General features: G+C 37.9%; 1 protein-coding gene across 5 annotated transcripts in view; it reads left to right on the plus strand.

Annotated features, from left to right (window-relative positions):
• The window catches only part of FSHR (follicle stimulating hormone receptor), a 166,546-nt gene that overhangs the window by 51,130 nt on the left and 92,373 nt on the right, over positions 1–23,043 (plus strand). The gene's annotated exons all lie outside the window — the stretch shown is intronic.

Raw genomic sequence — 23,043 nt, forward strand, 5'->3', positions numbered from 1 at the left:
ATCCTATTTTCAGAATATTACAATTTCTATCTTTTTGGGGGGACACAATCCAACCCACAACAGACAGCACCACGGCTCTCACCGAGGTAGCTTCTAAACAATACAGGAAATCCAAGATTCTTCTCAATCTCACACTCCCCATATTCAAATGATACACCAAGTCCTGCTGGTTCTAGTGTGCATGTGTGCACGCGCGTGTGTGTGTGTGTGTATAGTAGTAGAAGATATATATGTAGGTACTTATGTGTGTGTACCCACACACACTCACACATTATTCCTTCCTCTTCATCCCTTTTCTTCTACTCTATTCTATTCTGAGGCCTCCTCCAACGTTCAAATGCAAAGACACACTCTCCATTAACTGGCATTTAGGTCTTCCAAAGTCTGGCACCTGTTTTTGCTGAAGACAGTGTACTAGCTCCCACCTCCCTGAAATGTTTCCCTTTGCCTAAAATCTCTCTCTCTCCTTTGCTCCCTTGTACCTGGTTACATTCCACTCACCCTTTAGAACTCCACTGGAGCATCGCCTCCTCCAGAAAACCATCTCTATCTCTCCAGACCCTACCCCTCCAAGACTGAATCAAGTATCCAATCTTTGCTTTTTCCTTAATATTCTGTACTTAGTTCTGTCACAGCATTTATCACATTCCATTATAACTATTTTCATGCATGTACTACATATTGCTACCCTGGAAAAAGAGCAAAATTCAAACTCTGAATTACAATTTCTACTAAATGCATATTGCTTTTGCACCATTGTATAGTTGAAAAATCATTAAATTGAGCCATCCTAAGTCAGGAACCATCTCTAATGTAATAGGAAGGTTGAAAATAAAAGGATGACAAAAGACATATTATACAAACACTAATCAAAAGAAAGCTGGAGTGGCTATATTAATATCAGACTTCATAGCAAACAAAACTACCAGAAATAAAAGTTGACATTACATAATGACAAAGGGTCAAGACTTAATTTTAAATGTATAAACACCTAACAGCATTGCTTCAAAAATGCATGAAGCAAAAGCTGACACAACTGAAAACAGGAAATGGACAAATCTAAACTATATGTGGAGACTTTAACACTCCTCTTTAAGTAATCAAAAGAACAAGTAGGTAAAACATCAATAAGAAAAGAATGAACAATATCATCAGCCAACAGGATCTAATTGACATTTCCAACTCATTTTATGAAGCCAGCATTACTCTAGTATCAAAACTAGACCAAGACAGTGCCACAGAAGAAAACGATAGACCAATATCCCTCATGAACACAGATGAAAACTCTTTGACAACACCCAGCAAATCAAATCCAGCAACATATAGTAAGAATTATACACAATGACCAAGTGGGGTTTACCCCAAGACTGAAAGACTGCTTTAGTGTTTGAAGATCAAACAATGCAATCCACAGGCTCTAATTAAGTCTAAAGAAGAAAAACAAGATTATTTTAATTAATAGATAAAAAGCATTTGAAAATAATCTCATATCCACTCATGGTAAAACACTCAGCAAATTTGGAATAAAAGGAAACTTCCCAACTTGATAAAGGGCATCAACAAAAATACCCACCACCAATGTTATACTTAATCATGAAGGATGGAAAGCTTTTTTCCTGAGATCAGGAATAAAGCAAGTATGTCCACTCTCACCACTCCCTTTCAATACTACCCTGTGCAACATGGCAAGAAAGAAAAATAAAAAGCTTTCAGATTGGAAAAGAAAAAAAAAAAAATTGTCCATGGGATGCCTGAGTGGCCCAGTCAGTTAAGCGTCTGCCTTCAGCTCAGGTAATGATCCCAGAATCCTGTGATCAAGTCCCACATCAGGCTCTCTCTGCCTGCCACTCCCCCTGCTTGTGCTCTCTCAGGCTCTCACTCTCTCTCTGACAAAATCTTAGAAAAAAAAAAAAAAAACTGTCCTGGGCGCCTGGGTGTCTCAGTTGGTTAAGCGACTGCCTTCGGCTCAGGTCATGATCCTGGAGTCCCGGGATCGAGTCCCACATCGGGCTCCCCGCTCAGCAGGGAGTCTGCTTCTCCCTCTGACCCTCTTCCCTCTCGTGCTCTCTATCTCTCATTCTCTCTCTCTCAAATAAATAAATAAAATCTTAAAAAAAACTGTCCTCGTTAATAGATGACAATTATATATATATCCAATCCAAGAAATTTCAAGAAAAATGATTCTAGAACTAATCAGTGAGTTTAGTTAAGTCGCAGGATGCAAAGTCAACAAGTAGAAATCATTTTTACTTATAAATTAACAATGAACAACTAGAAACCAAGAATAAAATCCAATACCATTTACAAATACTTAAAAAAATTGAAATACTTAGGTATATCAACCTAATAAAATAGATCCACAATCTGTCTCTTGAAAGCCATGAAATGCTGATGAAAGAAATCAAAGACAGTCTAAATAAATGGAGACATATACTGTTATGTTTATAATTGGAAAATGTAATGCAATCAAGATGTCAGTTTCCCCCAAATTGATCTGTAAGTTAACACAAGTCCAATCAAAATCCCAGAAGTATTTTTTGTAGATACAGATTAGCTGATTCTAAAATTTATATGGAAAGGCAAAGAAATTAAAACAGCCAAAACAATTTTGAAAAAGTATAAAGTCAGAGAAATCACATTACCCAATTTCATGACTTACTATAAAATCTAATCAAGAAAATATGGCATTGTCAAAGACACAGACACACAGATCACTGTAACAGAGTCCTGGAATAAACCCACACAATGTGATTTCTGACAAAAGCGCACACTTAACTCAGTGGCACAAGTTGGAGCATATGAAAAACAAAACAAAACAAAAAACACCTTGACCTAAACTTTACATCTTTTACAGAAATTAACCCAAACCCAAAATGAATCATAAATCTAAATGCAAAACAAAGAACTATAAAATTCCTAGAAGAAAATATTGAAGAAAATCTCTACGACCTGAAGTTAAGCAAAGAGGTTTCAGACATGACATTAAGCACTCTCCATAAAAGAAACAATCAATTGGAATTCATCAAAATTAAAAACTCTGTAAGTCAAGAGAATGAAAGATTGGGAGAAAATATTTGTAAGCTATGTACCTAAGAAACAGCAGGAATTCACAATATCTTTTTAAAATCTCAGAACTCCACAGAAAGAAAACAACAAAAAGGTTGGGTAAAGATTTGAACAAACATTTCACCAAAGAAGGTATACCAATGATCAATAAGCACATGAAGAGATGCTCAACAGCAGTGGCCAATAAGGAAATAATTAAACCTCAATATGATAAAACTGCATTCTTATTGGGCACAGCTAAAAATAAAATAAAACTGATACTACCAAGTGCCTGCAAGGTTCCAGTGTACTTGGAACTCTCCTATGCAGCTAGTGAGAATAGAAAATGGTAAAGCTGCTCTGGAAAACAGTTTGGTAGTTTCTCATACAGTTAAATTTATATTTGCCATGTAATCCAGCAATTTCACTCCTAGCTATTTATCCTAGAAAAGAAAACGTATATTTATACAAAACCCTGCACATTTGTGTTTATAGCAGCTCTATTCGTTATCCAAAAATGGAAACAATTCAAATGCCCTTCAGTAGATAAGTAAACTGTGGTATATTCCTACTATGAAATATTACTCAGAGATAAAAAGAACAGCTGACCTACACAGCAAAATAAAGGAATATCAAATGAAGTATTCTGACTAAACAAAGCCACTCTCCAAAGATTCTATACTGTACAATGCCATTTATATGACATTTTAGAAAGGCAAAAATGTAACAGCAGAACACAGATCAGTGGTTACCAGGGTTTAGAAGTCGGGGTGCAGGAAGTTGTAAGTGACTTCAAAGGACGAGCAGATGGAATTTTTGGTGATGGAACAGTTCTATATCCTGATTTGGGCGGGGGGGGGCGGTTTTTACATAGATCCATGCATAGAATTGTGTACACACACACACACACACACACACACACACACACACACTCTCACTTGCACTATATGTTAGGTTTTTTAAAAGAGCTTCCTTTGTTACACTGCAGTGAGAACTCAAAGTGAGAATGTCATGTGGCGAACAGCCTTGAGCAATGGCTGTACCTACTGAGTCCTCAATAAATGTTAATTCACTGCCCCCACTCCTTGTTTTTCTTAAGGAAGGCTAACCCCCTTTCCAGCGGTCAGTGTCTCCCCCTAGCTAGAATCGTGTCTGTTGCACAGTTCAGAACTAGCAAAGTCTGGTGGGGGCTGTGTGGATCTGCATCCCACCAGCAGAGACCTGGCTCCTCACCACCAAGTTTTGGTCTTCAGTTAGTGCAAAGATCCTGTTTAACTGAAACATTTATTTCTTAGATCAATGGGTGTTTTCCAAATAGAAAATGTCAAATGTCAGGATACAGATTTTAATCTTAGAGTAACATGAAATATGCCGGTGTTTTGGAAATTGGAGACAGAGCCTCTTTGTTAAGCGCAAAGTGTTGATACTATTAAATCATTGTTGCAAAGCTATTGCTTTGTGACCGGCATTCTAGAAATCATCATTTGTAGATTTCAGTGTTTTTTAATGAAGGAAAAAGTCCTTGTGTTTCTATTGACCGTTGCTATTTATTTCTACCAGTTAAGTATTATGGACAAATAACATTTTGCTTCTTTTACAACATGTGAACTATTCATCCAGGTTCAGCTCTAAGCTAGCAGTATCTAGAGAAACATAAAGTGTCCTTAGTATTACTTTATATTCTTCTGATGCAAAGAAGAGGTATTTCTTGATTTCTGATAAGATCTCTGAACCATATTCAAAAGAAATAATGCTAAATAATGCTTTCTTCTCACCCCCCCCCAGAGGAAATTAAATTTTTCATGAAATCTCTCCCTCTGTCAAAATTCATGTTACTCTTAAGGATTAGGTATAGCTCTCAGGTTATTGCCTTACAGACAAAACAAATCATTCCTCAAAATTCTATAACAAATAACATTTATTATCTTAGGAGTGATTGGACGCACTGTCTTGTTTGCTTTTCTCTGAATCTATTTTAAGTAGTTTTATGCATTTGTCTCTAACGGAGTTCATTTGAACATACAACATTTGCACTTTACAGTCAGTAAAAGATAATTATTCAACGCATATGCTTTCTGATTAAATGTGTGAAACTTCTAAATAGAAAATGGAAATTGACTTAAAGTGCATTACAAAAGACTTAAATTTATCTTTGGTTCGTGGAGCAGTGATCAGCTTTTCTCGTGGTGTTCTTGTGATTTCATTCTCAGTGATTGTCACAGTCAGTCCGAGCCCATAGATTCCAGAAGGAAGTTTATCCCAGTTAATCCTCACAGCTGAGCAGAGGTAGCCCCAAACTGACCTTTATGTGACAGTCATCTTTCATTATTGCATCTTGAGCTAAAGTTGTCAATAAAAATCACCGTTAAGTCAGGTTGACATTAGCCAAGGAGACCAAAAGACCTGCTTTAGAGGCAAAATATATTTGCCATGTTATCAGATGCTGAGACCCGAGTGAGTCATTAAAGTAGAATTCTGTTTATTCACTTTGACAGAGTAAGGGCAACTGTGAATTGTATCCAGAGCAAAATCCAGAACCTAGAGTAACAAAAACCCAATTCTGAATTAATTTAGTAAGACTGGCCGTCAGAGAAATTTGTGGTAAAATCTCTCCTTTCACTTTTTTGAGGCTTCTTTGTGTTTCTCCCTTATTCCCAGCACAATCTCCCCACTTTGAATTCATTTACCGCTTTTACTGCTTTTTAGAGCAATATCTAAGCCCCAGACCTGTTTTGCTGTCATTGGTCCCACTTTAAAACTCATGCCCTCATTAAAACCTTACCAGCTCTGCCAGCATAACCCCGATACCAAAGCCAGCCAAAGACATTACAAAAAAAAAGCAAACTATAGGCCAGTATCTTGAATGAACATGAACGCAAAAAATCTCAATGAAATACTTAGAAACCTAAGTCAATAATCATTCAACAATCATTCAATGATCAACTGAATCTTTCACCATAATCAAGTGGGATTTACCCTGGGGATGAAAGTGTGGTTTAATACTTGCAAATCACTGTAATATATCACATTAACAAGAAGAAGCATAAAACCATATGATCATCTCAATACATGCAGAAAAAATATTTGACAATATATAACATCTAGTCATGATGAAAACTCTCAACAAAGTCAGTTTAGAGGGAACATCCTTCAACATAATAAAGGCCATATATGAAAAACCTACACCTGACATCATACTCGATGGTGAAAAACTAAAATTTCTCTAAAACTAAATTCCTCTAAGATAGGAATAAGACAAGGATGTCCATTCTCACCATTTTTATTCAACATAGTACTGGAAGTCCTAGCTGCAGCAATCAGACAAGAAATAAAAAGCATCCAAATTGGTAAGGAAGAAGTAAAACTGTCACTATTTGCTGATGACATGATACTATATTTAGAAAACTCTGAAGACACCACCAAAAAACTATTGGAATAAATAAATTCAGTAAAGTGGAAGGATGCCCAGTTAATATATAGAAATCTTTTGTATTTCTATACACTAATAACAAAGTAGCAGAAAGAGAAATTAAGAGAGCAATCCCATTTACAATTGCAACAGAAAGAACAAAATACCTAGGAATAAGGTTAAACAAGGTGGTGAAAGACTTGTGCTCTGAAAACTGTAAGACACTGATGAAAGAAGTTGAAAATGACACAACTGGAAAAATATACCACTCTCATAAATTGAAAGAATATTGTTAACATGTCCATACTTCCCAAAGCAAACTAGAGATTCAATACAATCCCTATCAAGATACCAACAGCATCTTTTACCGAACTAGAACAAATAATCCCCAGATTTGCATGGAACCACAAAAGACCCCAAAAGCTAAAGCAATTTTAACAAGGAACAACTGAAGTACTGGCACAGAAGACACATAGATCAGCAGGACAGAAAGCCCAGAAATAAACTCATGCATATATGATCAATTCATCTATGACAAAGGAGGCAGGAAAAGACAGTTTTTTCAATAAATGGTGCTAGGAAATCTGGACAACTACACGCAAAAGGAAAAAAAAAAACTGGACCACTTCCTTACACCATACACAAAAATAGACTCAAAATGGATTAAAGACCTAAATGAGAGATTTGAAGCCATAAAACTCTTAAAGGAAAACATAGACAGTAATCTCTCAGACATTAACCTTAGCACCCTGTTTATGGATATGCCTCCTCAAAGGAAACAAAAGCAAAAATAAATTACAGGGACTATACCAAAATAAAAAGCTTTGCACAGCAAAGGAAACCATCAACAAAATGATAAAGCAACCTACTGGAAATGGAACAAGATATTTGCAAATGACATAGCCAGTAAGGGGCTAATATCAAAAATATATAAGGAACTCCTGGAACTCAACACCAAAAAGCCCCAAATAATACAATTTAAAAATAGGCAGGTAACCCGAATAGTTTTTTCCAAAGAAGACATACAGATGGCCAGCAGACACATGAAAAGATGCTCAGTATCACTAATCATCTGGGAAATGCAAATCAAAACCACAATGAGATATCACTTTACACCTGTCAGAATGGTTAAAATCAAAATGACAACGAAGAACAAGTGTTGGCGAGAACGTAGAGAAAAAGGCAACCTCAGGTACTGTTGGCGGGAATGTAAATTGGTGCAGCCACTGTGGAACACAGTATAGAAGTTTCTCAAAAAAATAAAAAATAGGAACAGCATACAATCCCAAATTTCCACCACTAAGTATTTACCCAAAGGAAAGAAAGGCACTAATTTGAAAAGATATATGCACCCTTACGTTTATTGCAGCATTATTTACAACAGCCAAATTATGGAAGCCTCCCAAGTGTCTATCGATAGATGAATGGATAAAGAAGACGTGGTATAAATATACAATGGGCTATAACTCAGCCGTGATAAGGAATGAGATTTTGCCATGGGGACCAGAGGGTATGGACCTAGAGGGCATTATGCTAAGTGAAAGAAGTCAAAGACAAATACTATATGGTTTTACTCATATGTGGAAGCTAAGAAAAATAATAACGAAATAAAAACAGACTCCTAAACACAGAGAAGTGATGGTTGCCAGAGGAGAGGTGGGGCAGGGGATGGGCAGAACAGGCTAAAGTGAGTAAGAGGTATGAACTTCCAGTCATAAAATAAAGAAGTCACAGAGATGAAAAGTACAGCCAATAATATTGCAATAACGTTGTATGGTGACAGGTGGGGACTACACTTGTCAGGGTGACCACTGAGTAATATAGAGAACTGTAGATTTGGTATGCTATACACCTGAAATATAACTTTGTATGTCAATGGAGAATGAGTGAGCATGGTCTTCGGGAACCAGACTTGAATTCAACAATCTCGTTTGCCACCTACTAGCTATGTGCTTGATCGTTACTAAACTACTTTTAACTCATGCCCTCATCTATAAGTAGATGCAAGTATAATTACTTTTTAAGGCGGTTTTGAGGATATTGGATAACACAAATGAAATATTTGGCAGAGTACCTCACAGCAAGCGCTAAATATGACCACTGTCATCACCACTCAAAGTACAATATAATTAGATTACCTATGTATCTCTTACAGTAGAATTAACATTGGTAGAGCATAAAATGTATCTTTCTTACCACTGTTTTCCCTAAAACCATAATGTGTGTCATATAGATGATCAATAAAGAATTTGTAAAGGAGTAATTGCACATAGGCCTGTGTCTGTCTCGCCCTCTTCCTTCCCTGCCCCCCCCATCTACTTATGCATAGGTATGCATGTAACTTTTAGAGTAATGTTTCTCCTTTGTCCTGTGAATTTATATATAACTGACCTTCCTTTCATTTCAAGCAATGGTCCCATGACTGTACCTTTTTTCTAATCATTTCCTCTTCCTTATTTTCCTGGCTGGACTATAAACTCATTAGGGCAAACACTTTGTCTTTTTTTACCATAATGTCATCAGGGCCTACAACAGTGTCAGACATACAAACAGGAACACGATAAATATTTGTCAAAAGAACAAATAGACATTCTCTGAATCTCAGGATCTGCCTTTGGTCCTTCTTTACATTGGATTCCCCCCTCTGGCTTGTCTCAATCCCATTCAATACTCTCCTTCTTTACTATGATATGCATTACTCTTATTCATTGCACTATATCTCCACCCTGATCCAGTCCCAGTACCAAAAACTTAAGTTGCACTGACCAAAGAAGGAAGTCTCCAAAAGAAGGTGCACATATCCTATCTGTGTTGTTATTCCAATGGATCATGATGTGTCAATTTAGATTATAAAGAACTCCTGGATTATATGGAACCCCTTAGGTTATGCCTCAACTTTATACTGAGGGGAGGGGGATTTGGGATAAAAGCAGCTTTCTAAAATCCGTTCCCATCATGCCCACAGGTGGTTGCCAACTCCCTAACTACTCATCAGAGCAACTTGCTGCAGCTGCTGCTTGTGTCCTCCCTTGAAAGCAGGTGTTCCCAATCTTTAACCGTGCATGAGAATAACTTGGGGGGCTTTTAAAATAAGAATGCCTGACTGTGCCTCTCCCCTCCTCCACAAAGGTGAGGTTTAGGAATTTGTATTATGTCAAAATTTCCCTGCGTGATTCTAATATGCCTCCAAGGTTGAAAACCACTAGGTTCTGAAGAGTTCAAGCCCATTGAACTAGTTGAGACTAGTTTTTCTGGTACCAGAAATCCCAAACTCAAAGTCTTAAGGCACAGGACACAAAACTAGACCAGGAAGGAGTTTAGCCAACCAGTAACTTGTGCTATGTCTAAGCATCAGCCATCACGTAATTGTAGCCAATTGTCATTATGTGGGAAAGCAGCCCAGGATTGCGAGATCTTCTTAATCTTTAAGAGAAGCCATAAATCTGCAATTTTAGATGAACTTTCACAATCTGAAGTGCCGGCAACCAATTCAAATTTCTTGAAAATACTGTGTGGGGTAAACAAAGCATGACTTGAGCTAGATTCCATTCACGGGCCAATAATTTGAAGTTTTTACCAACTGTTCTACAACATCCTGAGAAATCCTTTATATATTCTTCACCAAATGTCTATTAAGTAAATTCTTAGAAAGCTAGATTCCTTCTCATCACTCACGTATGCTCTACGTGTTGTTTTGAACAAATCTGATGGATATGGCTGGAATAATTCCAAAGGGCAAATATCATGTTATTCAGAGTAGGTGATGCTCAAATGCCTCCACACTTAAAGCTCCTGGCAGTGTAAACATCACTCCCCAATCTACCAATACGTATTAATACCTGAAGTACGCAAAGCTCTGACTAGGCTCTTTAGAATAGAGACAAGTGGCATAGTTCCTATTCTATAGAACCATTCCATATACTTAGAGAGGTAGGACATAGCCTCATAGGATTTTAGTAAAAATACAACATGGCCATTTACTAATGGTGAGGGCAAGGCTAGATCTGAGTTTACCTGCAGGAAATAGAACATTTCACTGAAAAGGAAGTGGAGACAGATAGTGGAATGCCTCAAACGGATGACAAATTAGTTGATTCCTAGAGGCAATGTCAAGCAATTGAAGGGCATTTATGTGTTTTTAATTTTTGTTATTTTGTTTTGTCTTGTTTTGTCTTACTTTTCAGGAGCAGAGTATCATGGCAAGTAGCGTTAAGAGGAGTATTTTGGTCATGGTAGATGAGACAGATTGCACAGCAGAGAACAGAGGAGGACAACCTGCTCTTAGGTCACAGCCAAGGTTGCAGACGTGAGGAGTCGAAGGGAGAATGGTCTGGCCTGGGTGGTGACAGAGGGATGAGAAGGAAAGGGTAAGGTCAAAGTGATTCTGACCTTGACTAGAGAAAAAGGAGGGCTAGCAATTATTCAGTAACCTCCTAGGACGGGCTTTATTCCACGTTGAACGCTTAACATAAAATTAACTCTTTTGCTTTAAAACAGAATATGACTGAAACGGGAGACCGCTTGAAGATTCCACTACATAACCACACTGTAAAATTTATCTTATAGGGCCTCAGAGATCAACCAGTCCAACCCCCTCACTTTGCAGAAGGGATTTGACTTTTCCCAGTCATTTACATACCTGTAGCAGAGCCAGAATAGAGCCCAGACTTCTAATTTTTTACCCTAATGATCTCTTCTCTCCACCATGTTGCTTCCTCAACCTGAGCTTTCATATAAACGGGCCATAAATCAGGTATCAGATTCAGGTAAGAAGATGCAAGTGAACAAGTGATAAAATGTGGTATAGAAAGTAATTCCAGAAGCACTCAATGCAAACAAGGGAGAGGGGAGCCAGAATAAACGTTTCCACAACCTTGATGTAAAGGTTGTGCAGAGGAGGAGATAAAGTCAGCAGTGACATAGAGTGAACAGTAGCACCTACATCCCTTTTATCAGCCCGGCACAGATGTTGAGATAAGAGGGCATAAATGGAAATAAAAGGAAAGCAGATTCAAAATAGCTGTTAGAAAGCCCTGTTCACCGGAAGATGATAAAAGTGAAGAATCACCACTCCGGAAAGGTTGTTGAGGGGAAATCAGACAGACTCAGGGGACAGGGAGGTGTCACTGGAGCTGGGTTTGGAGTGATGCCTGCCTCCTGAGTGTCTATCTTGTAAACAGAAACTTTTTCTCCTAAAGAAAATATCATGCATCATGAGTTGACACAATGGCACGTGGCAGGGTCTACACCAGAGGGATTATCTGGAAGTTTAACTGAATAGATGGTCTAGGGAAACTGAAGACAACTGGATCTCCCCTCTTGTAGCCAGCCATTCTGGTATTATGTAGACAATTACTATGGCTGGGCCCCTGAGTCAGAAATGTTTCTTGGCTATCATAAACTGTGCCAGAAGGGAGAGCCAAGTTACCCACTCTGTCCTAAATTGCCCATCCTCAGCCCATGTAATAAGAGCTAGGTAAGGACAGGAAGTAGGAATAAGAATGTTCTCCAAGCCTTTCCATTCCTTGCCCTATTGAAGTCCTATCACTTTTTCTCTCACAAATGAAGCATTACCCAGGATGACTTGGGAAAAGTTTTCACCAATTGAGAAATCCTATCTACCAGGATGGATTCAGGAGGGCCCAACCGGAAAGTAACTTTCTTCTTCACTACCACTGCCAGACAAAACCACTCTGCTGACTCATTTTTCCTCACCACAGATGAAATTTGGGGCAGGCATCATAGATGTTCCAGCCTCATAAATGAAATGAAAGTCCACTGTCATTCTATGGACTGCTTCAGGCCAGAAACCCCTAACTGAGGCAGGAAGAGTTTCCTCTTTCCTCCTTATTTCCCTTCCTCTGCTGTTGCCACTGTTTCCGGCTTCACCTGCTAGGAGGGTGCAGCCTAGGAGGGAGGGAAACTGGAGGGAAAGGAACTGGATCCTACTCTGATGCTGCAGGGGCCATCTGGCTTTGGGACCCAACCCCCCTCCCCCCGGGTGGTGGCAGGTATTCAAATGCCAATTCTTATTCTCACTGGAGCTCACACGGGCTCCTCCAGATCCCTCACGCTGGAGGCCTCCACCTTCACAAGAATAATTCCTCCTCCCACCAGCTTCCCGAAGCCCACACTTGGGGCTCTCTTTTTAGATGAGTTCACTTTTCAGGCAAGTCCATCTTCCTCAGGGTGTGCAGTCAGCTCCCTTCTGCTGGCTCTAGGTCTGGCTCATGGGAAACCCACACCTCTGTCTGTAAGACTACAGCTCTCTCCTAAAGCAGCGGGATACCTCCTACCTTTAGAGGTCAGCCTTGAATCGTGTTCCAGTCTAACTCCCCAAATTGCAGGAAATGCATGTCAGCACCCTAATTGGTTCTATTACTTTCCACGTTTGGCTTAAGATGGAGGACAAACACACCCTCTACACCATGAAAGAGGGACACAAAGAACACTGGCACTTCTATCCCAAGAAATCCTCATGGGAGACTTTGCAACCCCCAGTGAATTTTTGGCATATGCCTACAATGCCTGAAGGTGGGTGAAGGGCTAATGCGAGCTCAACCCATTTCTCTGTATTTACAGTGACTGAGCACCTCAAATCTAGGCAGCTAAGATTCACGCCAAAATGTGAGGAGGCTCTAGAAAAACAAAGTAATTTAAAGTCAAATGATATGGAAACTACACCTTCCTACCTTCCCACCTCTTCCTTCCTATTCCCTGCCCCACTGGCTGCAAGACCCCTGTGTAACAAAATGAAAAATGTAACCAATTAGATGCACACATGATTCGGACAGTGGTGTAGTCGTCTGCTGGATCACGGTAAACAGCCAAATCAAGTTATTTAAAGTCTATTTTTTCCGGACGATTTGCTCATTTGGTTCAATCCACCTCTTTGGATAGTTTTCCTAAACACATTTCCAGAAAGTTAATTAGGGTAAGTGTTTGATCTAAAGAGTGTGAAGCTCAAAAACTCTTGGCATTTTGAGGTCAGGAAGATGATCAATTTCTTTTTGTATATCCTTTGCCAAGCTGTTCTCACTTTAATTTTTAAACTTGTGTGAAATTCAAAGAACACAGAGCCCTGTGTCATTTACACTTGGGCCATCATAAAAAGGCAGCTTTCTCAAAAAGAATATTGGCTGTTTTCCAGGCTGCCAGAAAGCTTTTTAGGATCTTTTAAACCATTCTCCTTTAAGCCAAAAAGGGAAATTAAATTTGGCCAAGGGTGAATGGGCTGCCCAAGATATGAATTGCTTCTAACAGAGACAGAGTTCAAGGGAATCCTAAAGCTTCCCAATTTCAGGGAAGAAAAAAAGTAAATCCCACCTACTCCATTTATCACAGAAGAGACATTAAATAACCTGCAATATAGTGAGGAAAATTTTCTTCTCAGAGCCATTTTGATGCATTGTGCATTTTTTTACAGAAATCATTCAGACACTTTATGCCCCCTTACAGAGGAAAGGTGCCATCCGACAGGAACAATATGATGATACTTTCAAATTGCTCCCTCCGTTTAAATACAAATAAATGATGCTTTGGATATGGCCTGGTGAGAATTTCAATCTTGAAAAATTATGAAATATTTCAAGTATGAAGTGTAGAGAATAATTAATCAACACTCACAAAACACTCAGCTTTGCTGAATCTTAGCCTTCGGTCGTAATTGTTCAGATCTTTTTAAAAAACATAAAATACTTTAGATGTGGCTGTGTCCCACCCCTTTTCCTCTTGTCACAGAGGTAATATGTGCTCATTATGGTGTTGCTCATTCTCAGAAGTTTCCTTTTATATATTTATCAAGATACATACGTATCTCTACACGTTTTAAAATACAGGTTTTATTATTATTCAGGAATGGTGAGGCCAACAGATCAGGACACAAATGATATTGAGGGGCGCCCGGGTGGCTCAGTCGGTTAAGCGTCTGCCTTCAGCTCAGGTCATGACCCCAGGGTCCTGGGATCCAGCACCCCTCACTGCTCCCCCCTGCTCAGCGGGGGGTCCGCTTCTCCCTCTCCCTCTGCCTGACGCTCCCCTCGCTTGTGCTCTCTGCCAAATGAATAAATAAAAATCTTTAAAAAAAATAAATAAATAATACTGAAAAGATACTCTATTACACTCACAGCGTCCACACTGTGGAGGGGCACACTGGGAAGCACCAGGAGGGAGAAAACATGGCCAGAGCTCTTATTGTGGCTTCCGCGGAAGGAACGGATAAAACAGGGTAGGCAAGTTTAGGATCATCTACTTTAAATAATTTCCAAGAACTCCGGGGTGTAGAGGCTGCCCTGGGGTGATGAGGGCGGGGCCTTAGAGCGAGCGTAAGGGCTCCTAGAAGGAGGTGTTTGGCCCTAAAGACTCTGGATTCGTTGGTATGCTTATGAAAGGCACACTCAAAGGCCAGTTGTTTGCCAACTCTAGGAATTTGCTAGCCCTGGTAGGAGTAGGCCCTCCAGAGTCAGCAAAACCCCGAGATGTCAAAATTTCAAAAATACAGAATAAAAAGATACGATTAAATGCAAAAACATATTGTTTTAATTTGCATGTTAACCTTTATAAAAAATCACATACTGTACATATTGTATATATATGGCACCAACTTTTTCTCTCAACATTACACTTCGGAGATTTACCCTGAGTGCTGCATGCAGCCCTACTCAGTTCATTTGTTTTTACTGCTTTATCATTTGGCGCTGGGTCAATATACAACACTCTATTAATATTTATTCATTCTTTTGTTCATGGGCATTCATTTCCAGTTTTTTGCTATTATAAATTATGTTGCAATAATTAATCTTTTACCTATCTCCCGGTATGCATACGGCAGAGAGACATGGAATAGCTGAGTTCAAAGGCATTTCTATCTTTAACACATATCGCCAATGGGTACTCACAAGTACTTGTAGTAAACAAACCCTTCCATCAAGAGTGTAGAAAAGGTCCTGTTTTTTCCACTGCCTCACCAGCAGTGTTATTGTGAAGTTTCCCTTCTAATGTTTGCCAATATGATGATGTGTAATTGTATCTCATTACTGTTTAAATTTGCATTTTCCTGATTACTAATGAAGTTGAGCATCTTTTCATGCTATTTGTTGTTGGCATTTCCTCTTATAGAAATTGCCTGTTCATATCTTTTGACAATGTTTTTACTGTGTTTTTTATTTTTATTATTTTGTAAAGTTCTTCATATTCTGGATGCTTTGTTAGTTTCATGTGTTACAGATATCTTTCCCCAGTCTATAGCTTATCTTCTCAATTTATGTATCTTTAACAGAAATATTAAGTTTAATAGAGTCAAATGTATCAACTTTTCAATTTCGGTGTGTAGTTTTTTTGGGGGTCCTTTTTAAAAGTATTCTGAACAGGGGGCACCAGGGTGGCTCACTCAGTTAAGCGTCTGACTCTTGATCTTGGCTCAGCTCTTGATCTCAGGGTTGTGAGTTCAAGCCCCACAAAAAATAATAAAAATAAAAGTGTTTTGGAAAAAAAAGTATTCTGAACAGAATGTTATATTTTATTTAAAAGTTTAAACTTTGGACTTTTCCCATTTAGATCTTTAGTAAGCCTGGAATTGAGGTTTTAATATGGTAGTAAGCAAAAGTGCTGTCTTTTTCTACAAGGATAATCAACAGTTTCAGCACCCCTTGTTGATTAATCCACATTTTCCTCCACTAATTTTTAATGCTACTCTTTCATTTGCCATTTCCTTTTGCTTATGATCTATTTCTGTGCCCTTTATTCTCTCCCACTGGCCTATTTCCTAATCCCTGTCGATACCACAGCATCTTAATCACCTTAGCTTTCTAAAAATTATGTTGCCCGGCATGCCAATTCCCCCAATCTTGTTTTACACCTTCAGAACTGTTCTGACAATTCTTTGAAACTTGCTCTTCCATAGCAATATTAATCAGCTAGTCAATTTCCATACACACATACCAGAACAAAAAAACTATTGCACCCCAGATGTGTCCTATGTTTAATTTACATATTAATGTGGATTAAAACTGATACCTTCACAATATTGAGACATCCCATTTATCAATGTGGCATTTCTGTTTGATTAGGGTTTTTTTTTTCATGGTTTTTTAAAATGTTTTTAAGTATTTGATTATTCTCCATAAAACCCTGTCTTTTTTTTTTTAGATCCCTTTTATTGTATAAGTTTTATGGCCATTATAATTGATATACTTTGAAATAAGCATACAAATTATTTTTGTGCACTAATTATACTGCCAGCTACCTTACTAGTCTTTCTTACTAGTTCTACTACTGATCTGTTAGATTCAAGAAGAGTTCTTTGTTCGTGTAGACAATAACTTTACCTATAGATAATGACAATTTTTCATCAACAATACTGCTCTTTTTTTTTTTTCTCCTACTGTCTAGGCTAGTACATCTAGTACAACAATGAATGGAAGAGGTATTGGCAAACATCCTTGCCTCGTTCCTAAATTTAAACAGAATATATCTAATATTTCACCATTGAATGTGATTTTATCGCAGTGTTTGATAGATTTTTACCCCTTACAGATTGGAAATATTCCTCCCTTTCCTTGTTTGTCAAAAGTTTTTACCTGAGTAAACTTTTTTTAAAAAATGATTGATTGATTGATTGATTTGACAGAGAGAGACACAGCGAGAGAGGGAACACAAGCAGGGGGAGAGGGAGAGGGAGAAGCAGGCTTCCCATGGAGCAGGGAGCCCCATGCGGGGCTCGATCCCAGGACCCGGGGATCATGACCTGAGCTGAAGGCAGACGCTTAATGACTGAGCCACCCAGGTGCCTCCGAGTAAACTTTTATTAAATATATTCTCTGTGCCTCTTTTAACTTCTCAATGTGGAAATCTTAAGAGAGTTTTCTAATATTTAGCAACCCTTGAATTCTACAACAAACTCAAACTGGCAACAATATATTATTTAGCCTCTCTTGAGTACATATTGTCACTATATTATTTCAGCTTTTTCCATTTACATTAATAAGTGAGATTGGCCTAATCTTTCCACTCTTTTATTGTCACTGTCTGGTATTATTACTGATGTTATACTAGCCACATAAAATAGGTTGGAGAGCATTCCCTCTTTGCTAGTTTCTGGAATAGTTTGTGTAAGATTGAGATTTTCTATTATTCTAAAAGGGCATAATTTACTTCTAAAATCCTATGATGCTGACCTTACTTTTGGGTGGATAGGTTTTTAAACCACCAACCCAATTTATTAACAGTTTTAGGTCTATTCAGTTTTTCTCTATCTTCATTAATCAATTTTGGTAAGTGTATATCTCTAGGGAAATTATTCATATTGTCTGATTTTTCAAATTTAATGTTTTAAAATGGTTCCTAGGGCTAATTTAAAGCCTGCTTATCTGAAAGAAACCATCAGCAAGATGAAAAGGCAACCTAAGTGGGAGATATTGGCAAATGATATATCCAATAAGGAGTAAATATCCAAAATATACTTCAAAACTTATATAACTCAACACCAAAAACCAAATAATCAAATTAAAAAATGGGCATAGGATGTGAATAGACTCTTTTCCGAAGACATATAGATGACCAGCAAACACATAAAAAGATGCTCAGCATCACTAAGCATCAGGGAAATGCAAATCGAAACCACAATAATATACCACCTCACACCTGTCCGAACAGCTAGAATCAAAAAGACAAGCAGTAACAAGTGTTGGGGAGGATGTGGAGGAAAGGGAACCCTTGTGCACTGTTGGTGAGAATGTAAACTGGTACAGCCACTGTGGAAAATAGTATGGAGGTATATGTGTGTATATATGTGTATGCATGAATTCACATACACACATCACACACATGCACAGACACAATAGAGTATTACTCAGCCATAAAAAATGATGTGACTTCTGCCATTTGTGACAACATGGATGGACCTAGAGAGTATTACACTAAATAAGTCAGAGAAAGACAAACACCATATAATTTCACTTAAAAAACAAAACACATGAACAAAAAAAAAAGTACAAACAGACCCATAAATACAGAGAACAAACTGATGGTTGCTAGAGAGGAAGGGAGTGGGGGATGGGAAAAATGAGTAAAGGAGAATAGGAGATACAGGCTTCCAGTTATGGAATGCTTAAGTCATGGGGAGGAAAGGTCCAATATAGGGAATACAGTCCGTGGTGCTGTACTAGCGTTTTATGGTGACAGATGGAAGCTACATTTGTGGTGTGTGTAGCAGAACATAGAGTTGTGGAATCACTATGTTGTACACCTGAAACTAATGCAGCATTATGTCAACAATACATCCAAAAAAACAAAACAAAAACTAACATCTTTACTCAAGCACCATTTTTCATGACTCATTTTTTTGTGGGTTTTTTTTTTTCTTGGTTGAAGTGAACAGATCTTTTATTGTATTGATCTTTCTTAAAAAATGGCTTTCTATTTTACTGATCTTCTCTATTATAATCTTTAATTTCTAGTCTTATTTTTATTATTTTTCCTCTATTCTCTTTAGGTTTCTTCTCTCAAGGCAGGGTTAAACTTTGAAATGTGTTTTAATCTGTTAGATTCTCATTTATTTTTATTTCTAAAATGAAAATTCACCAAAAATAATGCCTTAACCAATATTCCTGATTTAAAGGAAATCTGAACACAACTTTATCAGTTAATTAGAGCTTGTTCAGTAAAATCATAATGAATCAACTATCAAAAAGTTGCTGGTCAAAATAAACAGGTAAGTTGACTTTGCAACTAAGTGATAAATGATTTCCTTCAAGAAACATTCAGATAAATATGCTTTTCGAAAACAGTCATTTTTAGTGTTAAAGTTGTAAGTCAAAATTCTTGAAACTATTCTAATAAACCTTTCAATATTCTAAGAAAGCTCCTTACCCATGTTAACAATAAACTTATGAAGAAACTTAACCTTATAATAAATGAAACTAGTATAAACTTAAACTATATCTATACATCAAGTTGTAATGTCTAGCTGAGCATTTATCTTCTCAAAACATCTCTATCAACAGTCCCTCATTTCCCCAATTTTCTTATTAAGTTAGTACGTAAAGTTCTGGCCAGAAATGGAGTAAATATTGACTTTATAGTTTTCTGTTTCCACTATGCTGTTGTTCCTTCACTAGTTTCCTGTGTTGGAAATGTAGCTTGTGACTTTTCCATCTTGTTTCCTTTTTGGGTATAATAATTTAAAGCTATTAATTTCTCTGTATGTGGTGGTTTAACTGCATCCCATCAGTTTCGTGTTGTATTTTCACTACAGTTCAATTCCAAACAACTCCTAATTATGATGTAGTTTCTTCTTTGACCCATGTGTGACTTTGAGTGGGTTTTTTGTTTTGGTTTGATTTAGGTTTGACTTTCTAGATGCTTGTACATGTGTTATGGGGTGGGGGCTGTTAATTACTATCTCTCATAACTGATTTTTAAGTAATTTACATGCAGTATGTTAAACAAAATTATTTATTCTACACCAATTTACTTTGTGACCTAGTTCTTGGTCAGTACTTTTTCCAGTGTTCTTTATTGAATAGGTAAATTTTCCAAACATTATGAAAATCCACCTATTCAATAAGGCACACTAATTTTCCTGTTCACTATTCTTATGTTTTTTGTGCCTTCCTACTAGATTAAATTTTATTTCTCTGAAGGAATTCTTTTGCTAAAATTTCACTAATGACTAATTAAATTTGTCTAAAAGTGTCTTTATTTAACCCTCACATTTGAACGCTTGTTTCTGGATATAGGATTCTAAACTGGCAGTTATTTTCTCTAATAACTTTGAAGGTTTTTTACAAAGTTTTCTAATTATTTTTCTTTGAAGATAATATATCTTAAAATAGTTTCTTTTTTGGTTCCACAGTTTTAATTCACAGGTATCTGGCAATAGATTTATTTATTTTTGTTTCCCTTCCTAGGACTTGAGATTTCTAAATCTGAGGATTGATGTCTTTTATAAGTTATGGAAAATTTCCAGACATCATTTCACTAAAAATTGCCTGTCTTCCATTTTCCGCACCTTTTTTCTCCTAGAATGCATGAGATAGCACACAGAAATAAATCTTCTCATTTCATCTTCTGTATCTCAACTCACCCAACACCATAGCGTCAAAACACAAAGTGCCTGGTTACCAAGTCTAGAAACTGACTTCCACCCTGAATACTTTAGCTTCAGTTTACCCTCTTCGATTTCTGTTTGCCTTCACCATTCAGGGTTCCATCTGGTATTCAGTTGCTTTACTTTGGGCCCCCCGGGGATTTCTCATACTTTCTTCTAAGCTCAGCTATGCAATTAAAACAGTATGTGTTATGATTTATAGAAGACTTCTGGGTGATTTTTAGTGGAAATATCTTCAGGTTATCTAGTTTATAACATTTCAGGAAATGGAAGTCAAGACTATTCATCCTCAAAAAAAAAAAGATTTAATTATGTTAATAAGTTTGAAACAGTACAGGTATAGGTGTTGGAAATTTTAGAAAATGTGTCTGCTACTAGGGTTGAATCAAAAAGCACTATCTAGGGCGCCTGGGTGGCTCAGTTGGTTAAGCGACTGCCTTCGGCTTGGGTCATGATCCTGGAGTCCCGGGATCGAGTCCCACATCGGGCTCCCTGCTCAGCAGGGAGTCTGCTTCTCCCTCTGACCCAACCCCCTCTCATGTGCTCTCTCTCTCTCTCTCAAATAAATAAAAATCTTTAAAAAAAAAAAAAAGCACTATCTAGTTGACTTATTACTTGCTTTTTCTCGTTTGTTTCATCATTCTTCTGTCTTGTGATAAATAGGAACAAAAGGAACTTTTCTATGTTAACTAAGATTAAATGAGTACCTTAACCTTGATTCTTTTCAGATGGGAGTTCTAGAAGTTGACACTCTTCCAGATACATTGCTTGCAATCCTAATTTAGATCCCTTTTTATTTAAATGGTTTCATATAGACTATGCTTTTAGTATGACCCGATGGTTTTAAGACCCAGGCTCAAATTTACCCATTTCTTCCCACCTTCCTTTTATATATTTATGTACTTTGGGATCTTTCTCACTTCAATGTTTGCATAACATTTATAGTTTTTACATCAACTGTTTTCCGGTGATTCCAAGGTTTCTTGCTTTACCTTCCCACATATATAAACTCCTCCAGAGCAAAAACAGTACTTAAGATGCTCTCTCAGGCTTCTTCCCCATAGAGCTGGCCCACATGACAGCCAAAGGCAAAGTTAAAGAACTGTTTGCCTGAATAACTTTATCTGCAACAGGACTTTCACTCACACCAGTAAGTAGTAGGAAACTGAAGCAATTAAGGTTTACTCAACTATCCAAATCCTCAGTGTTTCATTATTTATTTCCTGCTGACACACCACCTTGTGGAAGGAAAGATTTAAGGTTGGAGGGGTTGGGAGGAGGAGTACATATGTATCAGCTACAAAGCAAGAGAAAGCCAAAGGAAGGAACAGTATTCCTGTTGTAGAGATTCCAAAAGCGCCACTTGTACGTCCTCAAGCTTAGAACTCTCAGGCGGATTAACATCCATTTAAGAAAAAGTTTTTGAATACGTGCTACATACCAGTCAATATTCCAGGGCATCTGGTATACCATAGCAGACAAATTATACAAAAATTCCTGTCCTCACAGAGTGTGTATTCTAGTTATAGGTTAGAGATAAATAAATACATAAATAGATGAATAAATATAATATATAACATGTCAGAAGTGCTGTGAAGAAAAATCTGAGCAGGAAAGGGGGCCCAGAGGCTAACTAGAGGAGATTGTCGTTTTAAACAGGACGGTTAGAAAAAGCATCACTAAGCAAGTGACATTTGAGCAAACAGCAGGCTGGAGGAGGAAGCCATGAGACTATCTGAGAGAGGAGTGCTCAAGGCAGAGAGAACTACAAATGCAGAAACACAGGCAAGAAGGAATCTGGCATGTCCAAGAACTAGCAAGAGAGTGCTGCAATAAGAACAAGCGAAGCAAAGGGAAAACTGTCAAAATGGAGGGTAGAGGGTCCATGGAAAGGGAGAGCAGGAAGATCCTGGAGGGTCCTGTACATCACTGTATACAATGTGGGTTTTTCCTGACTGAGATAAGGAGCCATTGAAAGAAACTTTGGAGTAGGATTAGACAAATATTTCAAGCAGAAGAAAATGGCAAAAACTGAAGGTGACTGAGATTAAGAGTAGAGTTTTTTTGATGAAATAAATTATGGTATGTTTGTATAGTGATGGGCAGGATCCAGTTAGAGAAGCAAAAATAGGTGAATAAAATGTACCTAAGAAAGGGGAAAATTGCTATAGTGGTTACCTCTACTAGAAGAGAGGAGGAGAGGTCTGATGTGGATTGGAGGAGCTGTTCTCAGCCAGGTCCAGAGTCCTGGTCACCCTTGGTAACGAAAGGGGGGCAGGGTGCAGATGGCTTAATGGCTGAAAGCCATGTGAGAGCATGAGCAAGTTCTCTTCTACTAGGTTCATTTTCTCCTTAAAATAGGAAGCAAGGTCAGCTAAGAATGACAATAAGGGAAGAGGTTTTGGGGGTTGGTGTAGAGAAAGAGAAGTGACCTCCCAGAAGGCCACAGGACGCAACATGGAGTACTGATGAGAGGGTTCAT

The sequence above is a fragment of the Eumetopias jubatus genome, unplaced genomic scaffold, assembly GCF_037043125.1.
Source record: "Eumetopias jubatus isolate StellerSeaLion01/CBP00866 unplaced genomic scaffold, mEumJub1_p1.0 scaffold_9, whole genome shotgun sequence".
NCBI classification, from domain to species: Eukaryota; Metazoa; Chordata; class Mammalia; order Carnivora; family Otariidae; genus Eumetopias; species Eumetopias jubatus.